General features: G+C 34.6%; 1 long non-coding RNA gene across 1 annotated transcript in view; it reads right to left on the bottom strand.

The window, feature by feature from the left end:
• Window positions 1-1,131: 1,131 nt before the first annotated feature.
• The window catches only part of LOC122163530, a 48,021-nt gene continuing 27,080 nt past the window's right edge, over window positions 1,132-22,072 (bottom strand). The window contains exons 2-4 of the long non-coding RNA XR_006169964.1: window positions 5,508-5,553; window positions 4,018-4,123; window positions 1,132-1,216 (exon numbers count right to left, since the gene is read on the bottom strand). This is a non-coding gene — a long non-coding RNA (uncharacterized LOC122163530). The remainder of the gene's footprint in view (window positions 1,217-4,017; window positions 4,124-5,507; window positions 5,554-22,072) is intronic.

Here is a 22,072-nt window from a genome sequence, read left to right as displayed (position 1 = left end):
GCGAAAAATTGAATGATCTGGAAACAATATTATATATGAATTGACATTCTATTAAAAAAAATACAACTTAAATTTTTAGAGCCCAATATGCTCTGTAAGGAAAGGAAACTTAAGGTTTCCTTTCTTATTCCTGAAACTTTGCAATCATTATGTTTCTGAACTGTATTTTTTCTCATTAGTCTTCTAGTTCCAAATATAATCTTCTATCTGGCAGCAAAGACAGCAAAACATTTGTTTCCTCTCAGTACAGCTGCAACCATTTGGATTTTAAAAAAAATAGTACTGAAGATCCAACACTTCTCTATCACATTGATTTTTCCAAGACAACATGGATGTTGGGTTTTTTTTCTCGTCTACTTTTGAGGGGGAAAATTAGGAGCAAAAATATATTTCCTGTGTCTGCTTTTCTCTTCTCATCCAAACTGATAGATGACATTTGATTAAACTCCAGACTAACATATTACGAAGCTTTTCTAATGTATGCTCCTAAAAACTATGTATTTTCTCTTTTTTATTCTTCATCATGCAAATATAGTAAATACACAACGCTTCCTTCCACACAACAAATGAAGGACATACATGCTGCAGAAAATATAAATCACCTGAATCTCTCATCAAAATAAAAAGCATTTTCATATGAAAGTATACTGTAGTATTCAAAGACACAGCAAGAACAAATGTTCTTGATAGCAGATAAGAGCTAAATAAACCCCAAATCATGTCATTACATTTAAACACAAAGATAACACTGGAGAGTTCATTGTGGTCTTTTATGTAGAATCTCTGAAAAACTAAACAAATATGTTCCCTTTTCCAGATACATGACAACACATTGGAGGTGGTACAACAAGTTAGAAATGAAATACCACAATACTTACTTGAAAGAAACAAGTAAACAAAACTGTGTCAATCCACAAACAGGGCAATAATAATTCTATACTAAAATGCTGCCTATGCAAAAAATGTGGACAATTAGAAGGTGAAAAAGCTTTAACTTCAGATTGAAGTTTATTCTTCTATACAGAGTATCAAAACAATAATAATGACATATTAGTATGGAAACATGGCATTGTACATACATAATCACATTCAAGCACTGGCAGAAAATGTAAGTTAAAGGAACAAACATACCTGTTTACTAATGGTTCATGCAGTTTTCCTTTCATGTCATCATCCCACTTGGAAAAAACTTCAAATCTTGAAGGCCTTTCCTCACCTAAAACAACACAGTATTCTGACAGTGCCTCAACATGCTGAATAGAGGACCGCATCCTGCCTCTGAGTAAAAACCAGTGGTGTGCTGTTCCTTCAATTTACAGTTCAATGTCTGTTTTGCCTTTGTTTTTTTTCTAAATCACATTGTAGGCAAGAGATACAAAATTCAGGTATCACAGCTGCTTTTGTATAGTATAGGATTTCTATTCTATCATTACGTAATTAGTATACTCCAGGACACAACATTATTACTAACACATTATGTCCTATAAAGTGATGAGCAAAATCAAGCTTTACAACAAGCTCTGCAACCTTTAGAACCTTATTAAATTGACATTATTTACTTGACTGTTCATCACCCTCTGTGAAGTCTTATTGCTTCATTAAAATTAAGTTATTCTACTGTTTGACAACTTCATACAGTTAAGAATACAGTTATGACCTTTTCCCTGGTCTCTTTTCTTCAATTATTGTTTTTTGATAGTTCTGTCATGATGCATTTCTCAAAATTATTGTATAATTTGCACAATTCAAGTCACTTTGCTTTTTGACCGTGCTCCGTGGCCCACAGTAGGAACACACTCCAATTCTCTATTATCATATTCTGTTTATATTCTGAAATGACAGAAGTCAAATGTATGCAAATGGCAATAAAATCTGCAGTCTTCAAAGCAACTGCTCAATCTCCTAATTACTTTCACTTCTTCACTTGCATCCCTTCCTGCCCCCCAGCACCACACATGTTCCTGTGACCCTATCCCCCAGCACAGTATCAGGCACCTAATGAGGTGACACTGTCAGTGCTCATCCAGTTTTCCTCCCCCAGCTTGCTGTCAACAAGATCATTGGTGTTAGCAAACATACTAGTTTTTCCAGCCCCTCATATTAAATATAATCCATCATATGTGAAATTTCTACAGAAAACCCACATGGCTGAGGTAACAATCTCACATCCTCATTTTCAGTTAGGTTTACCTAGGGTAGAAATCTCTGAACACAATCAACACTGACAAGTTCTTTGCAGTCTAAGCTGAGGCTCTTGAGTAAAAATCTCTTGTTTACTAAGCAAATAAGTTTTTACAGTTAGATTCTGTATTCTCAGTATTGAGTTAATAGAAGCAGATTAAAAGTAGCAGTTTCTATCTTCTGTGCATGCCATAATGCATTAAGTGTATTGAAATAAAATATTTTTTGTACTGAAAAAGCAGCAACTTCAAATGTCATGCTGCAATTTTTAGACAATGGTAATCATTCTTCTTCAAAATTAATCATGCAAAATTTTTCTAAAAACAGACTTGAATTGTTAATTTCATTCCATGCAGATAACAGATACTTCATTTTAGTTTTGCACAGAATTCCAGTTTTACTTTTTGAAATACCAAACCAACATGTCAGCCATGAGTGAGCTAACAAAAGAGTGCAAGAGGTGGAGAGGGATGAAAATTTGACTACAGTCTAGACTATTAGAGTTCAACATTCAGCTGAATATACAGCATTACTTGAGTAAAAAAACAATATCACTAAAATGTGATCATGCTATAGCTGTATTTTGTGATGTTAATGAAAACATAACCACATCAAAGGAATGCTTTCTGTTTCCAAGAGATAAACGTTTCAAGCTTTGTTTTCAATATAGGATTCTACATGGCAGACAGGACTGAGTACGCCATGCAAAGGCAAGTTGTTTGGTTGTTGGGTTGTGTTTTTTTTTTAATAAATATACAGTATAACTAGCAAAGGAGTAATTATCATCACCTAATCAACAGAAAACAAGGTGATTAATACATTTTATATGTACTAAAACTAGTCTGATATGCTCTACTTGAACAGATTACTTTCCTTACAGGTTTCTCCAGTACAAATTCTTGAATGAGTATCAGAATATAAAATACATCCATATCACCAGAGAGAACATTCTTCCTCTGGTATTATTGCAAAACTCTATTTGAGAAACCACCACACTGTCCCAAGAAGGACGAACCTTACCAAACATGTAACAGTTGTTAAAAAAAAAAAAAAAAGCATTTATTTTTGTATTAAAATATCCTTAAGCATCTATGGCCAGACCACCTCCATGCAGCTCTACAGCACCTATTAAGAAGCCTTCTTCCAATAAAAAAGGAATTAACCCCATAACAAGCTAAATATACTAACAAAAATAGCTACTAAGCATGGAGACTTGATTCACTGGAATAGTTTCAGAAATGTGAATTATCTGTGCACAAATGCCCCTCAGAGCTAGATTTGTTTCTTTAAGGAAGATAACTTGTCAATATTATTTGTTTTTAAATCAAAACAAGCATATCCAGAACAAGCAATGCTTTTACTTAAACTGCTGTGACAACAGGTTCAGCATTTTAAAACAACTGGCTAACATCTAGTGTTAAATATCCAAACTGTTGACACAGATTTGTACTGGCATAACTTATCAACTGCATTTTCCACAGATAGTTTTAACTATGGAAAGAGGTGTCTAGGGCACCACAGATACCAGCACGTTCTGTTTACTACTGTGTCCATGTTTCCATCCTGATGACAAGGAGTATGCCTCCTTCATCATTCCACTATGTGGGAATACACAATGGTTCACATCTTGGTATGATCTCAGTGTTATTAACGTGGATTCCATTTGGCTGAAATGAAGTCAGAATGTGAGTTCAAGGAACATAAATGATATACACTAAACTACTATGAAGGTTTTTTTTGTTTGTTTTTAGTATCTACAGAACAAGACTATTTTCAAGTAACATTCTCTTCCCACCCTGTAAATAAAGGGATATCATTTCTACTATGTTAACTCACTTTATATTCACCACTATTGTTGCTGATGGTCACATAGCCAAACTCTGATTGTCTTCTGGAACATCTCCAGGATTTAATTTACTTTATGAAAATCTTGGCACAATTTCTAAAAAAAACATAAATAAATTAAGCTTGCTTCAGCCATCTGGATGGACTGCAACAGTACATCAACAATTGGTGCTAATGTATTTAAGAAAAAGTAAATTGTTTGCAATGAATCTGCTTCATTCACTAATCTGCTGCTGCTAAGAAAAGGTTTTATTATATTACTCCTACTTCCTGCACAAAACCCACAATTGCATGGAGGATTATCCAAAGAAGTGAAACAGTTTTGCACCTTTGTGCTAACATACGCTTCTGCTATGACCATATTTTCCACACTGGGAGGGAAAGCTTCATTCTTTGAATTACAAACACAACTTCAGTATTTCTTCAGTAAGTAGTCACCTTCTTTCATTAATGTTTTCTGGAAATGGTTACATAGTTTTCTTCCCCTAAAATAGATCAAAACCAAACCAAAAAGATTTAAATTGGGTTAAAATTTCAACATTGAAATTAATCCTCTTCCTCGTCTGGAACCGTGGAGCTTTCCATAAGCCCCAGGTGGCTTCCTTGTCAGACTGAAGTATAAATCCCAGTAACTTGCAGTCATAAATTGATACTTTTCCAAAATACTCCACCCCAGCTGTTAAGCAACTCTTGTATTGCCACAAGAACAAATACAGTCTTATGAAAAGGTCCTTCAAAACACTTCCAGCTTGGAGGCATTTTTATTACTTATAAGAAACTTCAGTTACAGTGACCTTGATATTTTTCTGGGTTTTTATTTTGTGTTGTCACTCCCATTGAAAAACATGGCCTCCTCTGTTTGCTTGGGGAAAAAAAACAAAATCAGTTTTCTCTGAGAAGTAATATAGGATTATTCAAGCTTTTCCATTCTATGCATGTTGTATGAGTTCCATCAAATTAACTTTTCATCACAAGGATTTTTATTATGTTTATAGTTTCTGAAACAATTCAACTTCTGACTGATATTTGCTGTTGAAGTGTTGATATTTCAGTTGAATAGTTCCATCAGCTCTCAAGTTTCTAACATATCAAAATATGACTTTAAGATTCATATTTTAATACATACTGGTTTTATGTAGTATTTTTTATTTTGAAAACAGGTGTAATAGTTCAGATCATGTGTTCAATGTGAACTTTTGAGAAGTGAAAAAAGACCATAACACTGTTTTTTCAATAGGAATATGATAACTCCTTCATTACTAGTTATCTTGTGTGATATTACTCCAATCATTAGCAAAAAAAAGATATTTCAGTAGACAATAGTTAATATGCGACTGTTTCATTGCTTATTGTGATAATTTCATCAGTATTTTCCTGACACCTCAAGTGGTAAAATAGACATTTTCAGTCTCTCTCAGTGCAATAAACTGCAATTATCATTCTTAACTCCATAAAGCTCAAATGTGCTTCTTTTTCCTTACCTGGCAAAATGACTCCCTTTCTTCCTGTATTTGGCACTTGTCCTTGCTGACCAACCTGTAGGAAAGAAAATTGCAATGTATTAGTATATTTACAGGTTCAATGATGAACAGTATACCAATGTGTGCATTCTGTACCTATGGCGTACTTAAATTAGTACAAATTGACCCCTTTCCCAAACCACACTGGACAACTCAAAAAAGCAGATCCTACTTCAAAAAATCCTCCGCCTTACAGCTTTCACAGGTCTACCTTGCCTCATGTCATCAATGCTGGCAGTGCCATTGCCTCTGAGAGTGATGTTCTTACAGTCCCTGAAAAAAGTTCTCTAGCAGTACAAGTCACTTAAATGGTAATTTAAAAGCTCCATCATGTTAGCAAAAGCAAACACTGAAAGTTTTCATTTATCCCCTGTTCTCAGAAGAAAAAAAGATTTTTCATCAGAGCGGGCACTAGTAACCATTTACATGTAATTTTGATTTCTCAGTAAATAGCAATAACTGGAAAACACCTAACAAAAGAAAGAAACTCAGATTCTATGAAGAGAAGCAGCAATGCACTAGTAGAACTAAAGTTACAAAACTCCTGACGGTAAATTTCTGAGAAAAAACAGCTGCCTTCCAATTGCAAGTCTCTGACACAAATGTCCACGTGTCTCTGCAGCTTTATTACTCTCTTTTGTTGCTATTGTTGTATTTTTTAAAGGTTTCTTCAAACATTCAGTTCAAATTGAGACATTTTCCTACAGTGTGTAAAGTTACCTGTCAGAGAATAATTTACAATTTTATAACTGTTTAGCCTCCCAATTCCACTGCTTAAATCCAAATATAAGCTAATGGCTTCAATTTTATGAAGCTTTTGAAAGCAATATCTAATCTCAGCCAACATGGAATTTTCTGTATTGCATTTTTATTTCATCTTCATCTATATGCATCACTGATTAGTTGTTCCTTTTTTTCCCCAAGGTGGTTTTTGTACCTTGCTTCTACCTGGTGTTTTGTCTTTTTTTTTGTTTTTTTTTTTTTTTTTTTTTTTTTTACAAGTAATTTGCAAGAAATGAGGAGGCTTCAGGAATGCTTTAAGCTTTGTCTTTCTGACTGAGTGTCTTTTTTCAATCATTTTTTTTAAACAGAAACAAGAGATGTGAGTTAAAGACAAAACTTATGTTTTAATGGGTGTATTTACGTTACTTAATGCTTCTGTGCTACTTCAAATATTTTAACTCTTCCAGCATGCTTAATGGAGAGAAACCATTTTCTTTATTTTGTTATTTTTCCTTCAATAAGTACCTCTGTTGATATGCTGCAGGTTCCCTCTAAGAATAATTTAAACTCAATGAAGCCAATGATATTTAATAATTGCACATTCATTTCATATTTCCAGCATCAATTGTATTCTAATGTATACTTGTAGAGTGTGTTGAGACATCAGATTGATATTCCAAGTATGTTTTCTCTTATTCTAGTTAGGTAGCTACAGACATCTGGGAAGAGCAACCTAAAGAAAGTGACTGAGCTAATTGGCATTGTTTCACAAGAAAGAGAAGTCAAGAGAAGTATATAACTGTCTAAATACACGACAGGCTGCTGCTACAAAAAGGAGATACTTATCTATTGCAATTTATAGATAGCAATGGGTTAAAATGCAGCAGAGAATTTTTAAAGGTTAGACAGAACTCCACCTTAGTACCTTTCAATGCTAACCATACTCCAGTCCTCTGACAGAACATGGAGATGCTTTAACCTTTATTGAATATAAATAACAGCCATAGCCCTCTAAGAGAGAAAACAAGTATTTTGAGGGTTGTTCACTGATATTTCCTTCTGACTGCATACTGCATAGTTCTAAAAAAATTAATTAGGAAGTCAGGCACCAATACATAAAGAGTAATTAAACTAACTCAAATAGTGAAATTTAAGATACCTTGTCATACTATGATAGACAAAACAGTATCACTACTGTGATTGAACTTTCAATCACAGTAAAAATGGTTATCCAGTGATGGGTCCTTCATTATTAGAAGAAGTATGGTCTTCACTGAACATCTTCCAGTTTTTGTAAGGAATGGTTTCATTTTGGTGCTTTGCCCATTGCGCATACTTTGAAATCACAGTAACTATAATAAACACCAATTGTGATAGTTCTCTTAAAAAATTTGCTTTCCAACTTTGATACATTATGTCCACCTAAAATGCTAGACGTGACCAATCAAGGCCAAAAATTCACAAGGTAAGATACAGTATGAAAGATATTTAAATTTAAAAACAGCTAAAACAGAGTGAAAGCAATGTATCAACTTCACTACAACAGTCATTAGAAATCACAGAAGTACATATGAGAAATCACTTGAAAAGGTTCTTTTTTCTAAAAAAGTATTTCTGTAATTATGTTCTTTTTCATTTGTTGAAAAGCCTGGAAAGGCAAGTACAATTACATAGCTTCCTTAAGAACTACGCCCAATTATTTTTTTCCTTTAACTACATGAGTAAATCGTTGGCAATAAGCCTTCAAAATTAAAAGGAGGAACACTGAATTACGTGCAGAACAATTTAACTAAGACTGCTCAAGCAGCACACAGGAATAAGAATCTAAAGTTAGAATTTTATTTGGTCTCAGGTTTTTAAGTTGTCAGATAACATTCTATCAGATGCTGAATCTGTAGGTGCTCTGCTGCTAGGTGCTTCACACAATGCCCCTTCCACAGATACTCCCCATATTCAGATTTCCATTTAACAGTTTAAAAAAAATTAAGCACTACAGGTTCTTATCATACCATTTTAAAGTCCAGATAGACAGCTTCCATAGAAAAATATGACTGTTTATTATAAGTCCATAGACAAAAAAGCCCAAGTCTGTTCCCTTTGCTACTGATGTCCTCATTCTATCACTGAAAAAAAAAAAAAATCCACTTCGGGACTTATGTTGAACAGAAATAGCGATAATTAAACAGTAGAAAAGAGAAAAATTAAATAACTCAGCTTTCAGCAACAAAAGCAAACAACAACAAAACATAAGAATACTGATACATAAGTTTAGGTGGCACAAGCTTTCCACATGGCTCCTCAAAACATCAAAATACACCACCATCTAAATTATATTGTGCGCATTAACAAAATAGAAGTCACCTTGTAACAGATGATAACAGGGTGCTCTTTGGCAGTGTTTTGAGCAGCTGCTCGTTCACAAAACACAAAGATTGTGCTTCTACACCCCTACAGAAAAGTCGTAACAGTGCCAACAAGATATAACTAGAATGGAAGTACTTAATGAGAATGTCACTCTAAGCTATGTTAAGTAAAAATGGACTTTTAACAAAGGATAGAAGTAGCCTAGCAGCATAAAAGGTAACCCAGTTGTCCATCCATCATTAGGAAGAGGTAGAAATTATTCAATACAGAAATAATAATTGATCATTTGAAGGTCTTTAAAGGAAATAAGCGGAAAATTGGAGTTGTATATATTTAGTAGTAAGACACTTAAATGCTTAAAGCTTAAATGAACAATTATTTCTGATCTTGAAAAAGCAGAGCTCTCTTATTCATACTATCAGGAATCATTATAATAATGTTATAATGAGCCACCTGCAAACTTTCTGAAACTTTTCCATTCCTAGACATACTTATGAGTCTATTAATGCCAAGAAACCTGAAAGCTAGAGATTTCAGGGAGATTATAACAGAATCAGAGAGCTTCCCACCTGTGTAAAACCAGCTCTGAAGTCACACCATCACTAGGAGTGACAGGAGATCATTACGAAGTCAGAATGTTTCATTGATGAACATGGAACACTTTGGTAGTCTCATTTGCTTGTATCATCTGTAATGCTAATTGGCTCCTGTCTTGGTAGATTCAAATGAATCTAAGTAATGAACATGGAGACTGAATTGCATTTCATTCATTTTGTAGGTAAAGCGTTTAAGTCTTCATAACCAGCCCTGCAAATTCTTTTACAGTTTCCAATTTAAAGAAAAAAAAAAAATCTCAAATCTAACACTGATGAATCACACAATTTCATATTACTACTTTTTACCTAATCCAATATTCACCCCTTCTGTGAGATTCACACAGAACCAGTTTTACCTCCTTCCTACTCTCCCTCCCTCCCTTGTTAGAGAAGTATTTGGAATAGACCAAACTATCCCTGGGTCTGCAGAACAGGGATCAGGGTGGGTAACACCAGTGCTCCCTGCAACTGTTAAAGACTGAAAAGTTTACAAAAGGAGCAGTCTTCCTGCTGTCACCATAAAAACAAAAAAAGAAAAACAAACAAAAAAATAAGTTCACATCATTTCTCAAATGATGACAAAATGTTTTCACTGTAAATAGGTCAGAGTGGCATTTTGACATTTACACAAATGCCCAAGATGAAAAACCCTGCGTGAAGCGGCAGGTACAAGAACACTTGTGTTAGGAGACAAGTACAGGAGCTCAGGTCACAGGGAACATTTATCTGTGCTTGTTGAGGTTCTGTGGATTGCTCAGAATGGAGAGAATTTCTACGGGAACAAAGTCTGTGCAGGAGGATGATAATTCTAGATGCAGGAACAGGTAAGGAGAAAAACTAAGTACTCTGTGCTTGCAGGATTTCACAGGTGACATTTTAGACACCTGAGTCATTCCCCAAAAAAGGATAAGGCACAGAATAAAGTCCATAGGGCCAGCCATCAGAAAACTGAATTTTCCACCAGATATACAGACTAGTTGATGATTATGTGTCTCTTTCACCATAGTGGTAGACCTGGCTTCTAGAAATGTGAAATTCAAGTTTAAATGAAATCATCTGTTAACCATACAGCAGCTAACCTAGCCAGCTCCAAATTTTTGCACTTTGCATTTTCAAGAGGTTTGTACTGTGCGGAATAACAGCTCCGAACTTGTCTAACAACCACTGAAGTCTGAAAATATAAAAGGAATTTTTAAGAACTTGCGATTTTGTATTAAAAGCAGAGCAAATAGCATCAAATCCAGATAGTGTCTTTAAGTGAGATGAAGCAGTAACTGTTCATTCAGTTGGGGAGAATAAAACTCCCTCTTCCTTCCCCCAAAAAAGATTACTCTAAAAGGCATGAGAGTCTCTTTACAAATCCTAGCCTTAATTCCCATGTTATATTGTACTTGGTAAGGATAGAAGCTGTATAAATTATTTACAAGGTTGCTATCATTCTCAGTATGAGACAATGTTTTCAGTTTAATTTAATGCAAATTCAAAATTTTTGAGATCTAAGTATCAAGGACCAATTTCATAATCTGTGTAAAGGACTAGATAATATTATTGTATATTCAACTCAGCATGACCATTTTTACAACACGTTGTGCATTTTTTCTTTTTTTTTTTTCTTTTTTTTTTTGCCTAAGTTCTCTCTTCTCTGCACTTTTAAAATCTCCTGAATTTACAGGGAAATAATCTACAGTTCCTTTAGCAGCCACAAATTTTTATTCACCAGGATTTTAAGTACAAACAAATTTGTATGAAGAAATCATTCCAAACTGCATGAAAGCACAAACTTGGTAGTTGTGCTAGGAAAAAAGCCTTACTCAATAAAAACTACCACAATATAACTGACTCAATATTTTAAATTCCAGTTGCGAAAGCTTCCTGCAGGATATTTGCACAACTAGAAAATCATTATAGGTGTGTTAGCTTATTGGATGTCCAGAGTCATGGAGTCCAGCTGAATCGCTTTACAATCCAGCTCATTTTCAGAATTTTACTTGTGCACTTGTCTTCAATATGGCTGAACTACGTATTAAATAGGAAACTTCTCAGACATTGTGTGAATCAAAGTTGCAGATATGACCAAACTAAGTCAATTTTCCTATCATTTTCAAATGTATTTCTCAAGAAAAAGAAATGAATCCTTCATTTAAATATATATTTGAGTAAGGAATTAACATGAAAGAAAATCAAAATTGTGGCAAAGTCCACCATTAAATATGAATCAAAGTTGCTTAAGAGATGAAAGAAAATCCCCAGTCAACTTCATCTTTTATTGAGGTTAATTCAAATAGTGAGTTTAGCAAAACCATTTAAAAAAAAAAAAAAAGTTTCCTATTACACAGAATAATAGCAATCTTTAAAAAACTACATTGGCCTTTCAAGGTTTTGAGGATATAGACTGAATTATGTTTCCAGTACAGAAAAAGAAGCAGCTTGAAGAAAAAAAAAAAAAAAAAAAAAAAAAAAAATTAAAAAAAAGGTAAAGGATTTTTTTTTTCCTCTTCACGTCCCTACAGATATTTAAATCAGATACAGATATTTATTTTATTTATTTTTATATATTTATTTTATTATTTTATTAATACAGATATTTAATTTAAAAGATTAGTTTGTTTTATTTTTGCTGGTTTGAATAAACTAGAGACTTCCTCATTGAAGGCCTACACTTTTGTGATTTTTGTTTCTTATAAAGACAATCCTAATTGTTTGTGCATGTTAAATGAAGAAAAAAAAGTATTAAACAATTAAGTGGTATATTATAGACATTCTTTGCAGCCAGCCTTTCAGCCTCTTCCTCATATGATCTCAATCGTTTATTTCTATACTACAAATTATGCATCTTGAAACAACTTCTAAAGAGGGAAGACTTAGCTGTCTGGGGAAGGTTTTCCACCAAGAGAGTGGTGATGTGCTGGCACAGGCAGCCCAGAGAATTTGTGGGTGCCCCAACCTTGGAGGTGTTCAAGACCAGGTTGGATGGGGCTGCCTGATCTGGTGCTTTATCTACTGGTTAGCAACCCTGCCTATGCAGGGGGTTTGGAACTTGATAATCCTTGAGGTCCCTTTCAACCTAAGCCATTTGGTGATTCTGATTCAATATGGCACATTTAATTTGGGATCAAGTAAACAATGGTGACATATAATTTTCCTAATCTTAACTTTTCTTATGGTAAAAGTCACGTTCAAATCTCAGTGCTCTCACTGCTAGCACACATACTGTTTAAGAAGAAACTAATTCCAACACGCTTTGTCAAGGACTGCTTTATTAACAAAATGGAGAGTCATCACATTGTTTGAGTTATGGGACTTGTAACATCAGTCATCTAAATTCAGCTAAGTGCTACTGCAGATGAATCAGCACTTATTGTTTTCACTTTCAGCCAGCAACACACTATTTAAGAAAAATTTTTATCTTCAGCCCAGCTTCAACATAGCTGGTACTGTGAAAATAATTTCTGGATCACACACAGTTTCAAGGTAGTACCCATACTGAAAATGCATTTTTCTTCCCCTTGCTCCCGTTAAGAAGTCATAGAGTCATAGAATGGCTTGGTTGGAAGGAACCTTAAAAGATCATCCTGTCCCAACCCCTCTGCCATGGGCTGGTTGTTCCCCAGTCGACTGGGCTGCCCAGGACCCCATCCAACCTAGCCTTGAATAATTCCAGGGAAGGAGGATCCAAAATCCTCTGGGCACATATAAATGGATTTAAAAACTAAAACAAAAAAAAATCCACCCTCTGCTACAGGGAAACATAGCTCCATTAAGTACTTTGAAAAAATGGCAGCCACGGATAAAATTCAGGATTAGGAGGAAATTTGCAAATACTAACTCTTCCAAATATGAATTTAAACACCATTAAACAGCAGGTTGATAGTAATGTTTAGCATGGCCTCCTCACATTAGAAGACTGTAAAAGCCTGTAAAACACAAAGAACTAAAAGTCCCATTACATTGTTATGCCAAATAATTTATTCATTAGCACTCATTGTCTATTAGAAACCCAACAGAAAAATTATTCCACCATATATAGCTTGAATATTAATTATTCACCAGATATTGTTTCTAGCCCTAGATAGACACCACATGGAAACAAAAGTACCTAAATAGTAGGTTTTCTGCTTCAAGTTTGCCTGATGCTGCTTTAACTCATAAATAAACTACTTGCAGCTTATTGCTGAGCATTCCTATGTTGTATAGAAAAACATCAGGCCAAATTCATCAGATATATATCAGAAACAAAACAGAAAGCTTACAAGAAACATTTAACAACATAGGACGGTATTGAACAATATAGAACATAGGAGAACATACTTTCTATGTTCTTACACACTACATCCATTAATTGAATAGGAACTATTGTTACACACCTTAGCGCTGTATTCTGAAAAAAAATATTTCCCAGAGGGAGAGCAAAGTCTCAAAAAAATTTACTCGAAAAGCACATGTTGAGATTCAACATCATTAAGGATTAGAGAATTAAGATAAAATTGGGGACAATAAATATCAAAATGAACCAGATACAAAGACATAGCATAGGGCCTAAATTCTTTGTTTATAACTTTGGGTTTAGAAATTACTGTTTTTGACATTGTATGCACCAACCTCATTACCAAAAGATATGAAATGGAAAGATTAAGAAAAAGTAATAATATAAATCAAAATCACTCTGTTTGATTTTATAACTGTTACATCTATTACTGCAGAACTTTCACAGCATCAGAAAGAAATCTGTTTTCCTGTATTCCAGAAGTTTTAAATCTGTGACTTCCATGCTACAGCTTAGAAGTTCCATAGTAGAATCCCCATTTACTGTATATTAGCCTGTAAAAACTCGAGAAATAAATTTGAAGATTAAAGAACCTAAATTAATTTTATATCTGAGTAACATTTTGTTCATTAGATACAACTTCTTGGCTCCTTTTATCTGCAGTCTTTAACTGATCATTCTGGCAGCGTCTGCAGATGGAATATTCAATTGTTCCAGGACAATATTATTTTCCATTTCATGAAGTGACTGGCATTGCTTCCTTCATTTCTTTGGATAAGATAATGTATCCAGAAATATGGTTAATCCCAGGGTTAAACTCTTCAGCTCAGAAAAACTTTGATATCATTAATCATGTTTTGAATAGTGAAGTCAGCAAAGAGGAAAGTTTTGATTATCATTCATTAGAAAAACAGTCTTGATGCAATATTTTATTTTTGCATAACATTGACTTGATATTTCAACTTCATTACAGTAACAAAGATACTTGTATTCAAGTGGGGTTTTACAAACCTAGCTGAAGTTACCTATTTTAAAATGCCACTATACAACAACGCTTTAAAACTACTCCTGTTTTTGTTCCTTAAGACAGACAAGCAGAGAGACAGGCATACAGGCATCTGTTCTATAACTATTAAATGCAAAGAAATGCCATTTTCATAAAAAAAACCTAAAGCTAAGTAGTCTCTATTTCATAAACAAACCAGTCTGGTTACAGCTGTCAGGAAAACTATAATCCTGAAACTAAAGAGATTTCAGTAAATTAGTTCTGTTCCATACTGACAGAACAAAGAAAATTCTTGTTGCTCAATAGTGTTTTAAAAACAAAGAAACAAACCAAACAACTACAAAACAAACCAACCAGCCAGAACACAATAGAAATCTTAGAACTCCTGAAGTGTAAACCATCTAACTCCAAAGGCAAAAGCATTTAGGTTAATTAAAAACAGGTTTTTGCAGTCATAAAGTGTCCTCAGCTTTGTTTATTCTCAGACTCACAAACCACCTTTCTGATTGAAAAGAAATTCCACCCCACATATCCAAAATATATAGTTTGCAGCATTCATCTAACTCCTACGTATACTAAGTGCTACCATGACAACATTGGATGCTGGAAGTAAGTTAAATAGATCATATTCTGCAGTTAGATGCACTGCTCTGACATCCACATATGATTATTTCAACTTATACCTAGTGACAAATCTGCAACCCTGAGAAAAAAAATCTGGAAGTATAAGGATGCTCTGTTCTTTACAGTCCCTAGCCAGCTGCTGGCACACTCGTGATGTCACTTACTGGATCTGCTACTGCCTGAGAATATTTTGTCTTTGCTGTGACCTGGTGACATCTTGGAGTAACTAAGTACATAAAGGGCTTCTCACCATGGGTTTTTATACCTGATCCTTAACTGCTGGCTGAAACCAAAGTATACGCACCAGCTTTACTACACCCCCTCTGAAAAGCTGGTTTACAAAAACAACCACCACACCACCAGAAAATAAGACCTTGGAACATGGCTGCCTCTTCTCTTACGTTGCAAATCAGTCTGTGTTGGCTAAAGCTATCTTTTGCATCACAACATAAAGGCTTTAATCTCATTCAGCCTTCTTTCAAATTTGGGTCAATTAATATAAACAAAGTCGTGGTCCAAATTACTTCAAAAGCTAAGGTAGATTAAATTTTAAGGGCTAAATCATAAGTTTGCTCTATTGTACTAGTGTAAGGAGTAAAGATCAGATGAAGTTTATTGAAATGAATATTTGAGTTATCACACAGGCATTATCACATCTTAAATGTTAACAGTTTCTGATAGGAAATAAATTTTCAGAGAAATAATTTGGACACTGTATTTTAGTGGTTACATAGCAAAGTTACTTCTTTATACTTTCTATGATACTGTAATCTGTCTTTTGTGCTGGAATTGTGTAGTTACATGGTAGCTGCAACCTAACAGAGATAAATTTGGTTTTCAGAGATACCAGATCTGGAATGAGCCCCACTGGACTATTTAAGTGCTACTCCTCCCCAGAGATCCTTTTGATTTATTATTAAGCTCCTCAGTGCAAATAAAAATTGTCCCGTCTACATGATACTAAATATTTACAGTTATTTCTGATGCTCCAAAAAGATCCACATACTTACTGTCCCAGGCTTCCCTATCCTTTTTGTTATTGCTAAAAAAAGATTGATCTCAACATCTGTAAAACCCAATTAACTACATTGACTGGCAACTTTAAGATTCACCACACATTCACGTAGTTTATTAGATTCAGTGGGTTTCTATTCTTTTTGCACTGATATTCAAAGCAGCATTGTCAACAGCACAGAAACAGATCAGTTGTCTTGTAGCAGAAAATAGCATTGAACAGACTCAGTGAACAATGGCGACCAAAGTAATCAGTTATAAATTGCCTGAGTGCCAAGCGATCTCTGGAAGAGAGCAATTACAACAGTCATATAGGAAGATGATTAAAATCCAAGCTACACAACCATATGACTAGATTCAGATACTTACTACTGCTTCTCCAGATATCAGTAACAGCTATATTCATAATAAGTCATTCTCAACAACATGAAGATTTTCAAAATCTGACATTAGAAATATGCTTTTCCTGTATTCCATACTCCTATCTCCCCCACAAAGATGTTTTCTTACTGAAAGAATTTTAATTTGTTTCAGGACTTTCACCACTCAAAACACTGAGATACTACTGTTCCTATCAACTATCAAAAGGTAATAAATAGAGATTTCCCTATTGCTTCTAAAAAGTGAATTTGAATTGGTAAGAGATGGCAAAGCACAAGATGCTTCCAGTGAAGTCCTCATAGGTTAACAAGACCCTTTATTTCTGTCCTTTTAATAACTCTTGCAGTTTTTCCAAACTGCATACTGAAGCACGTTTATCCTTTACAATGTATTCTAGCCCCCATTAAGAGGGATTCAAACATTTGTAGAAACTTTACTGTATGAACAGACAAACTGGCAAGGTATCTTAAGATTAGTTCATATTTCCTTTAATTACAGGAAATCAAAGCAGACAATAAAGAATTAAAATGCATGATACTCATCTTTTTCAAGTTCATCTCCATGTTAACATGTAGTAAACACTACATGTGCCCAGAACACGTTCAGAGCTACTAATTTAGAAAGATGCTTCTTTACTTACTTCCAGCTTAGACTAGCACTTATACAATAGACTAGCGCTTATACAACAAACCAGAGCTAAGGATGAAATGGAACATATAACTTCAACACCTTCCATATATCCGTAGAGTACTGTTTTTTCCCCCTTGCTACTCCTGATTATAATTGGTTTGACCAAAACTAAGCCCTAAGATATCACATACTATGTAAAGCTCTGAAACTATTGGTGAGATGTGAAAATGACGCTGCCTTACACCAACAACACAGTTGTAACCAATATCTTCCACATTTCACCCACTTGTTTGAGTACAACATTGTATGGGAACTACTGAGTCATGGCCTGAACCTCTGATTGATCACCTGAGGTGAGCCATGAGTCAACCCTGGGAGCACAGGTGAAGGCAATTCAGCTGTGCAGCTGAAAGGGGTGGAGCCTGGCTGCACCTCTCCTAGACCTATTTAAGAGCTGGCTGCCAGTGGGAAAGGATCTCTTCTGGAGATCTCTCCTCTGGAGTTTTGCAGTGAGCTCGGAATGCCAGTAAGCATTCTACCTATTCTCTTTTTGTTATTATAACCTGCTTAGCCAAACTCTCTTGTTTATTTCATAATTATAACATCTTTATATTCATTGATTACACAAACGTGATTGAACTCAAAGAGTTAACAATGATAATACAATACTCTTTGAACTTCATTCCATATGGCTGCTCCCACCATAACAGATGGCATATTATTTGTTTTTGGTTTACTCCTGATGAACTGTTTTCTGTTCAAATGTCTGTGGCTAAACAGTAAGGATGATAGCTGCCCATTCCTGTTCTCCTTTCCTTGCTGCTTGCTGTCTTAAAGATCAAGAACTGCTGAAGGAGGTGATTGCTCATACACTGCAGGCTTCCTGATTGCTTTTCTTTTTTTGCTTTTTTTTTTTTTTTTTTATCCTCTTTCCCAGTGCTCCACATTGCAGCAGCTTCTCTGAGCCATATAGACTTGCTGCAGTTTAGGAACAAAGAGTAGAAGACTCTTGAGAAGAGTTAAGGATTTGCAAATAGCACGAATCAACCCAAACTAACTAAGCCCTTCTTAGTAACTTGAAGCATTTTTGTGCAGCTTTTTTGCCAAGATAAAACTACATGTACATAAGCATGTGCATAGCAGGATTCACTGACCTTTTGTTCCTCCTATCCTCTTTCCTCTGTTACCAATGACACAAAACTACTTTCAAAAATCATATCAGAAAGTGTTCCAATTTTCTTAAATTAAAAAAGAACAAGTTTATTATATCCTTTCATAGGGAAGTGATTTTTGGAAAGATATCATCCGTAGATAGTTAAACTAATGCTTTTTAACATTATTTAACAGTAAATCTTATTTTTACTGTTTCTCTATTATGTTTTTATATATGACTGAACTACTGCTATCTGATGCAGTGTTTGGATAAGGCATGATTGTGAGTGTTCATTTTAATTCCACAAGCAGCTCAATAAAAGAAAAAAATTTGGCGTTTCTTCCAGAGTAAATCTCTTATTCCTTGGCTATCAGCAACAACAACAGATGAAAATAAACAAGCAAAGCAAACATCTCTCTCCTGCTTGTAATCCACACAGAGCTGAGGAACTCAGTACATTCACACAAAAAGCCATCCAACTAAGAGAAGCAACTGCATATTTACCCCTAAGTTAGTACAGTGTTGATTATCCCAGCTGATTATCTGTGACTATTTACTTTCACTATACACTGCCAGTAATCCTACATACATCATACCAGAGGCAAATTAAGACTCTGCAAGGTGTTCAATGCTTGTGACAGCACATACAGCGTAAGAAATTTATATCAATACTCATTTAAAACAAAGATCCACTTATAACATCACCATCTGATAGAAGAGAGGGCTGAAGAACATTTAATAAATCTGTGAAAGGATATAAATGTAGCGATAACAGGAATTAAATTTTAAACCTCTTGATAGCAGAAATATAGCACTGCATGCAATGCAATGCACTTGGACAGCAAAACGTGAAGGGGAAATTCCACAGAATCCAAGGGGAGTGAGAAAAGCAAAATGAGATGTTCTTTAAGGAAAAATGGAATTCTGTGTGGCACAATGAAATTGGATTTTGGTCTCCAGTGCACTCCTAAAAATTTCTGTGCAGACATTCAGAAAGTGTGAGTAAATACAATAGCTATTATTGTGAATAGAACGAACATGAAAAAAGACACAGCTTGAAACTAGCTCTATTATTAAAGCAACATTAAAATTGCTATTCAAAGATTATCAAGAATGCTAACATCACATTTCCTGTGCAAAGATTTTCCTAAACTTCCTGAAGTTACTCAGGTTCGTTGTTTATTTAAAACAGATTTTTCTGTTGCTTCAGATAATCTTATCAAAGAAGAGCATTTTATTAATAATCTGAGACTAAATTTCTTTTTTTCTTTTCAAGATATTAAATAAATGACTTCGTTGCTTCAGAGAGCTAGGCCATTATGTACTTCTGAGTATTTTCTGCTTTATATTCTTATTAAACCCACCAGCAACAAATCAAATAGACACAGGTAAAGGTGAATTCTCATCAGGTGCACCTAGATTTGTCTGTCCTCATTTGCAGAGAGAGCATCCAGACTAAGACTTTACTTTGAAGAGGTTCTTCTTTAAGCTTTAAGTGAACATCCTGAGTTTAATTTAAAACTTCATTACAAGCTTAAAAACTAATGAAAACAGGCTCTGAAATTTCTATTTTTGGAGCTGTATTAAAAAATGCTTTTTATGACAGATTATAACTTAAATACTATTGCATGTTTTACTTGGAGTATTTATATTGCTTTCCTTGTTAATTAGCTTTTTGGGAAAAAGCTGAAAGATTTAGTAAGTATTGCTTCCATATACAAAGACATGCTTCCTGTTCTTTCCATATACAAATGCATGGGCTAAAGTTTTCTTTGTTAAGGATGATCAAAGTAATTAAAACAGTTTTGGGTAACATCCTAACTTCTTGTTTCACACAAAGGTAAATTACAATACTCGTTAAAGAACTTATGATAATCATCCAAGACATCATCTGTAAAATCATATTTTTAAAATATAAACATTCCTAACACAAAGAGGTCAATACTCAAACCATAAGCAAAGGGTAAAGGTAAAAAAGTGAGCAATTAGTATTTAGGGACACTACAAAGTCCCCAGTTAAAAGACCTTAATTAAGGTATGTTATCTTCTTTGCCAGTACAAAATTAACAACAAACTCACAGATGCTTCACCAAAGTTATACCACTTGCATTTCATGCTTTTGGAAAAAAAATACTGTTTCCTGAATAATTTAGTGGTAGGTAGATTGTGTGCCTCAGGAAACACTTTATGATTTAAATCTCTTACTGGCTCCTCCTCCCTAAAGATAAGATTCATATTTAATTAAAGGTATTCTCCATCCCTTCCTTCTCCTCCATAGAAAGGGCATTTTGGCTGCCAAATACCACACTAACTATCACTGCTAACACAGCAGCAAGCAAGAGCTGTGATCCATTACCAAGTTGTACTTGGATAATGGATACAAGTGTATTTCAGACACTTACATAATGGAGTGGTCTTCACTGAATTTACAGCATTATTTATTCTACCAAATGAAGATCAGCCTAGGAATGGGGGGAACAGAGAGCAATCAGTTAAATAGGATATGACAAGAATGTATACTAATCTATGGTGTAAAAATACAACCTGGGATTATTTCAGCCACTTTTCAATCAAGTCATTAACTTTCTTTTCTTCATAAGACTCATTTAAAAATCATCCAAATGCCAACAACAAAATGAAATAAGAATTATGTACTGTTAAATTATAAAGCAATCTCCTTAATGTATAAAAATCAATTTTGCAAGCAAGGTGAAATTTGTGCAAATATGTGTTTGGCAAGTAAAAAAACCATTCAGTTTTCTGACTATTTCTCACACGACCTTAAAAGCGTTATCACCTACTTACTTGAATTCTTGTAATTAGCACTGCTCACACCCTATAGCAGCATCCTATACACGTGTTGGTGTTACTCTCTTGGAAGCAAGAGCCTTTTTCCTGACTGAAACATAGAATTGTGGGTTCACACTTCCAGATCCCAGATCCTGGAGACACATATGATGTGGTGTTGGGTGAAGCATTTAATAATGTGCGACTCAAGCAGCAATGAAAGATAGAAATGCTCACAGCTATTGAAGCTTCACAGTCAAATACAAGTTTTCACAAATAGTTTTCCTATCTTTAACCTCTGTTCTTACAGCCCCAATATTACCCTCCTTCAGGAGTAATAAATCAAGTAAATCATGACTACTCATAAACACTTCCAATACCAATTTGAGTCTAAGGCTTTCATCATAGCTAAAGAAGTGACTTGTAGGTTATGTCACCTTGATTCACTCATGGAACTAAAGGAACACACAGTTGGAAATCCTTGCCTTTTAGATGTTACACGTGCCCCTTCACCAGGCATTCTCCCCTCATCTTTTAAATTTTACTTATTTCAAGAAACCAGGTCACATACTTTGTAGAGGATCCACTTTGGCAACTTTGCTTAGATATCACTTTTACATCTCCCATTATCATAATTTGATACTTTGGAATAATCTTAATGTGTGACTATTTTTATATTTCAAATAGTTTCTCATTACTCCCTAGGTTCTTCAGTGGATTTCCACCTTAACTGAACAGGGAATTTCTTCCACTCAACACTGCCATTCACCCTCAGGCACAAAAAAATAGATGAAGTTCATGCTGCATTTGCTATGGCGTTATAGAGTTCCGTATACACGAGTTAAGCTACACTATAAAACACTGCAAAACTGCCCGCTGCTATTTTAAGACTTCCTGGGTTGAATAAACAGATTCTGTATTGCATCAATATGCAGCATAAATATAATCCAATTTTTGAGTTTGTAGCAGCTTTTACCTCCTCCA

The sequence above is a fragment of the Centrocercus urophasianus genome, unplaced genomic scaffold, assembly GCF_019232065.1.
Source record: "Centrocercus urophasianus isolate 14NV4802_14NV808 unplaced genomic scaffold, USGS_Curo_1.0 seq_24, whole genome shotgun sequence".
NCBI lineage: Eukaryota > Metazoa > Chordata > Aves > Galliformes > Phasianidae > Centrocercus > Centrocercus urophasianus.
This window is presented reverse-complemented; position numbering and strand designations above follow the sequence as displayed.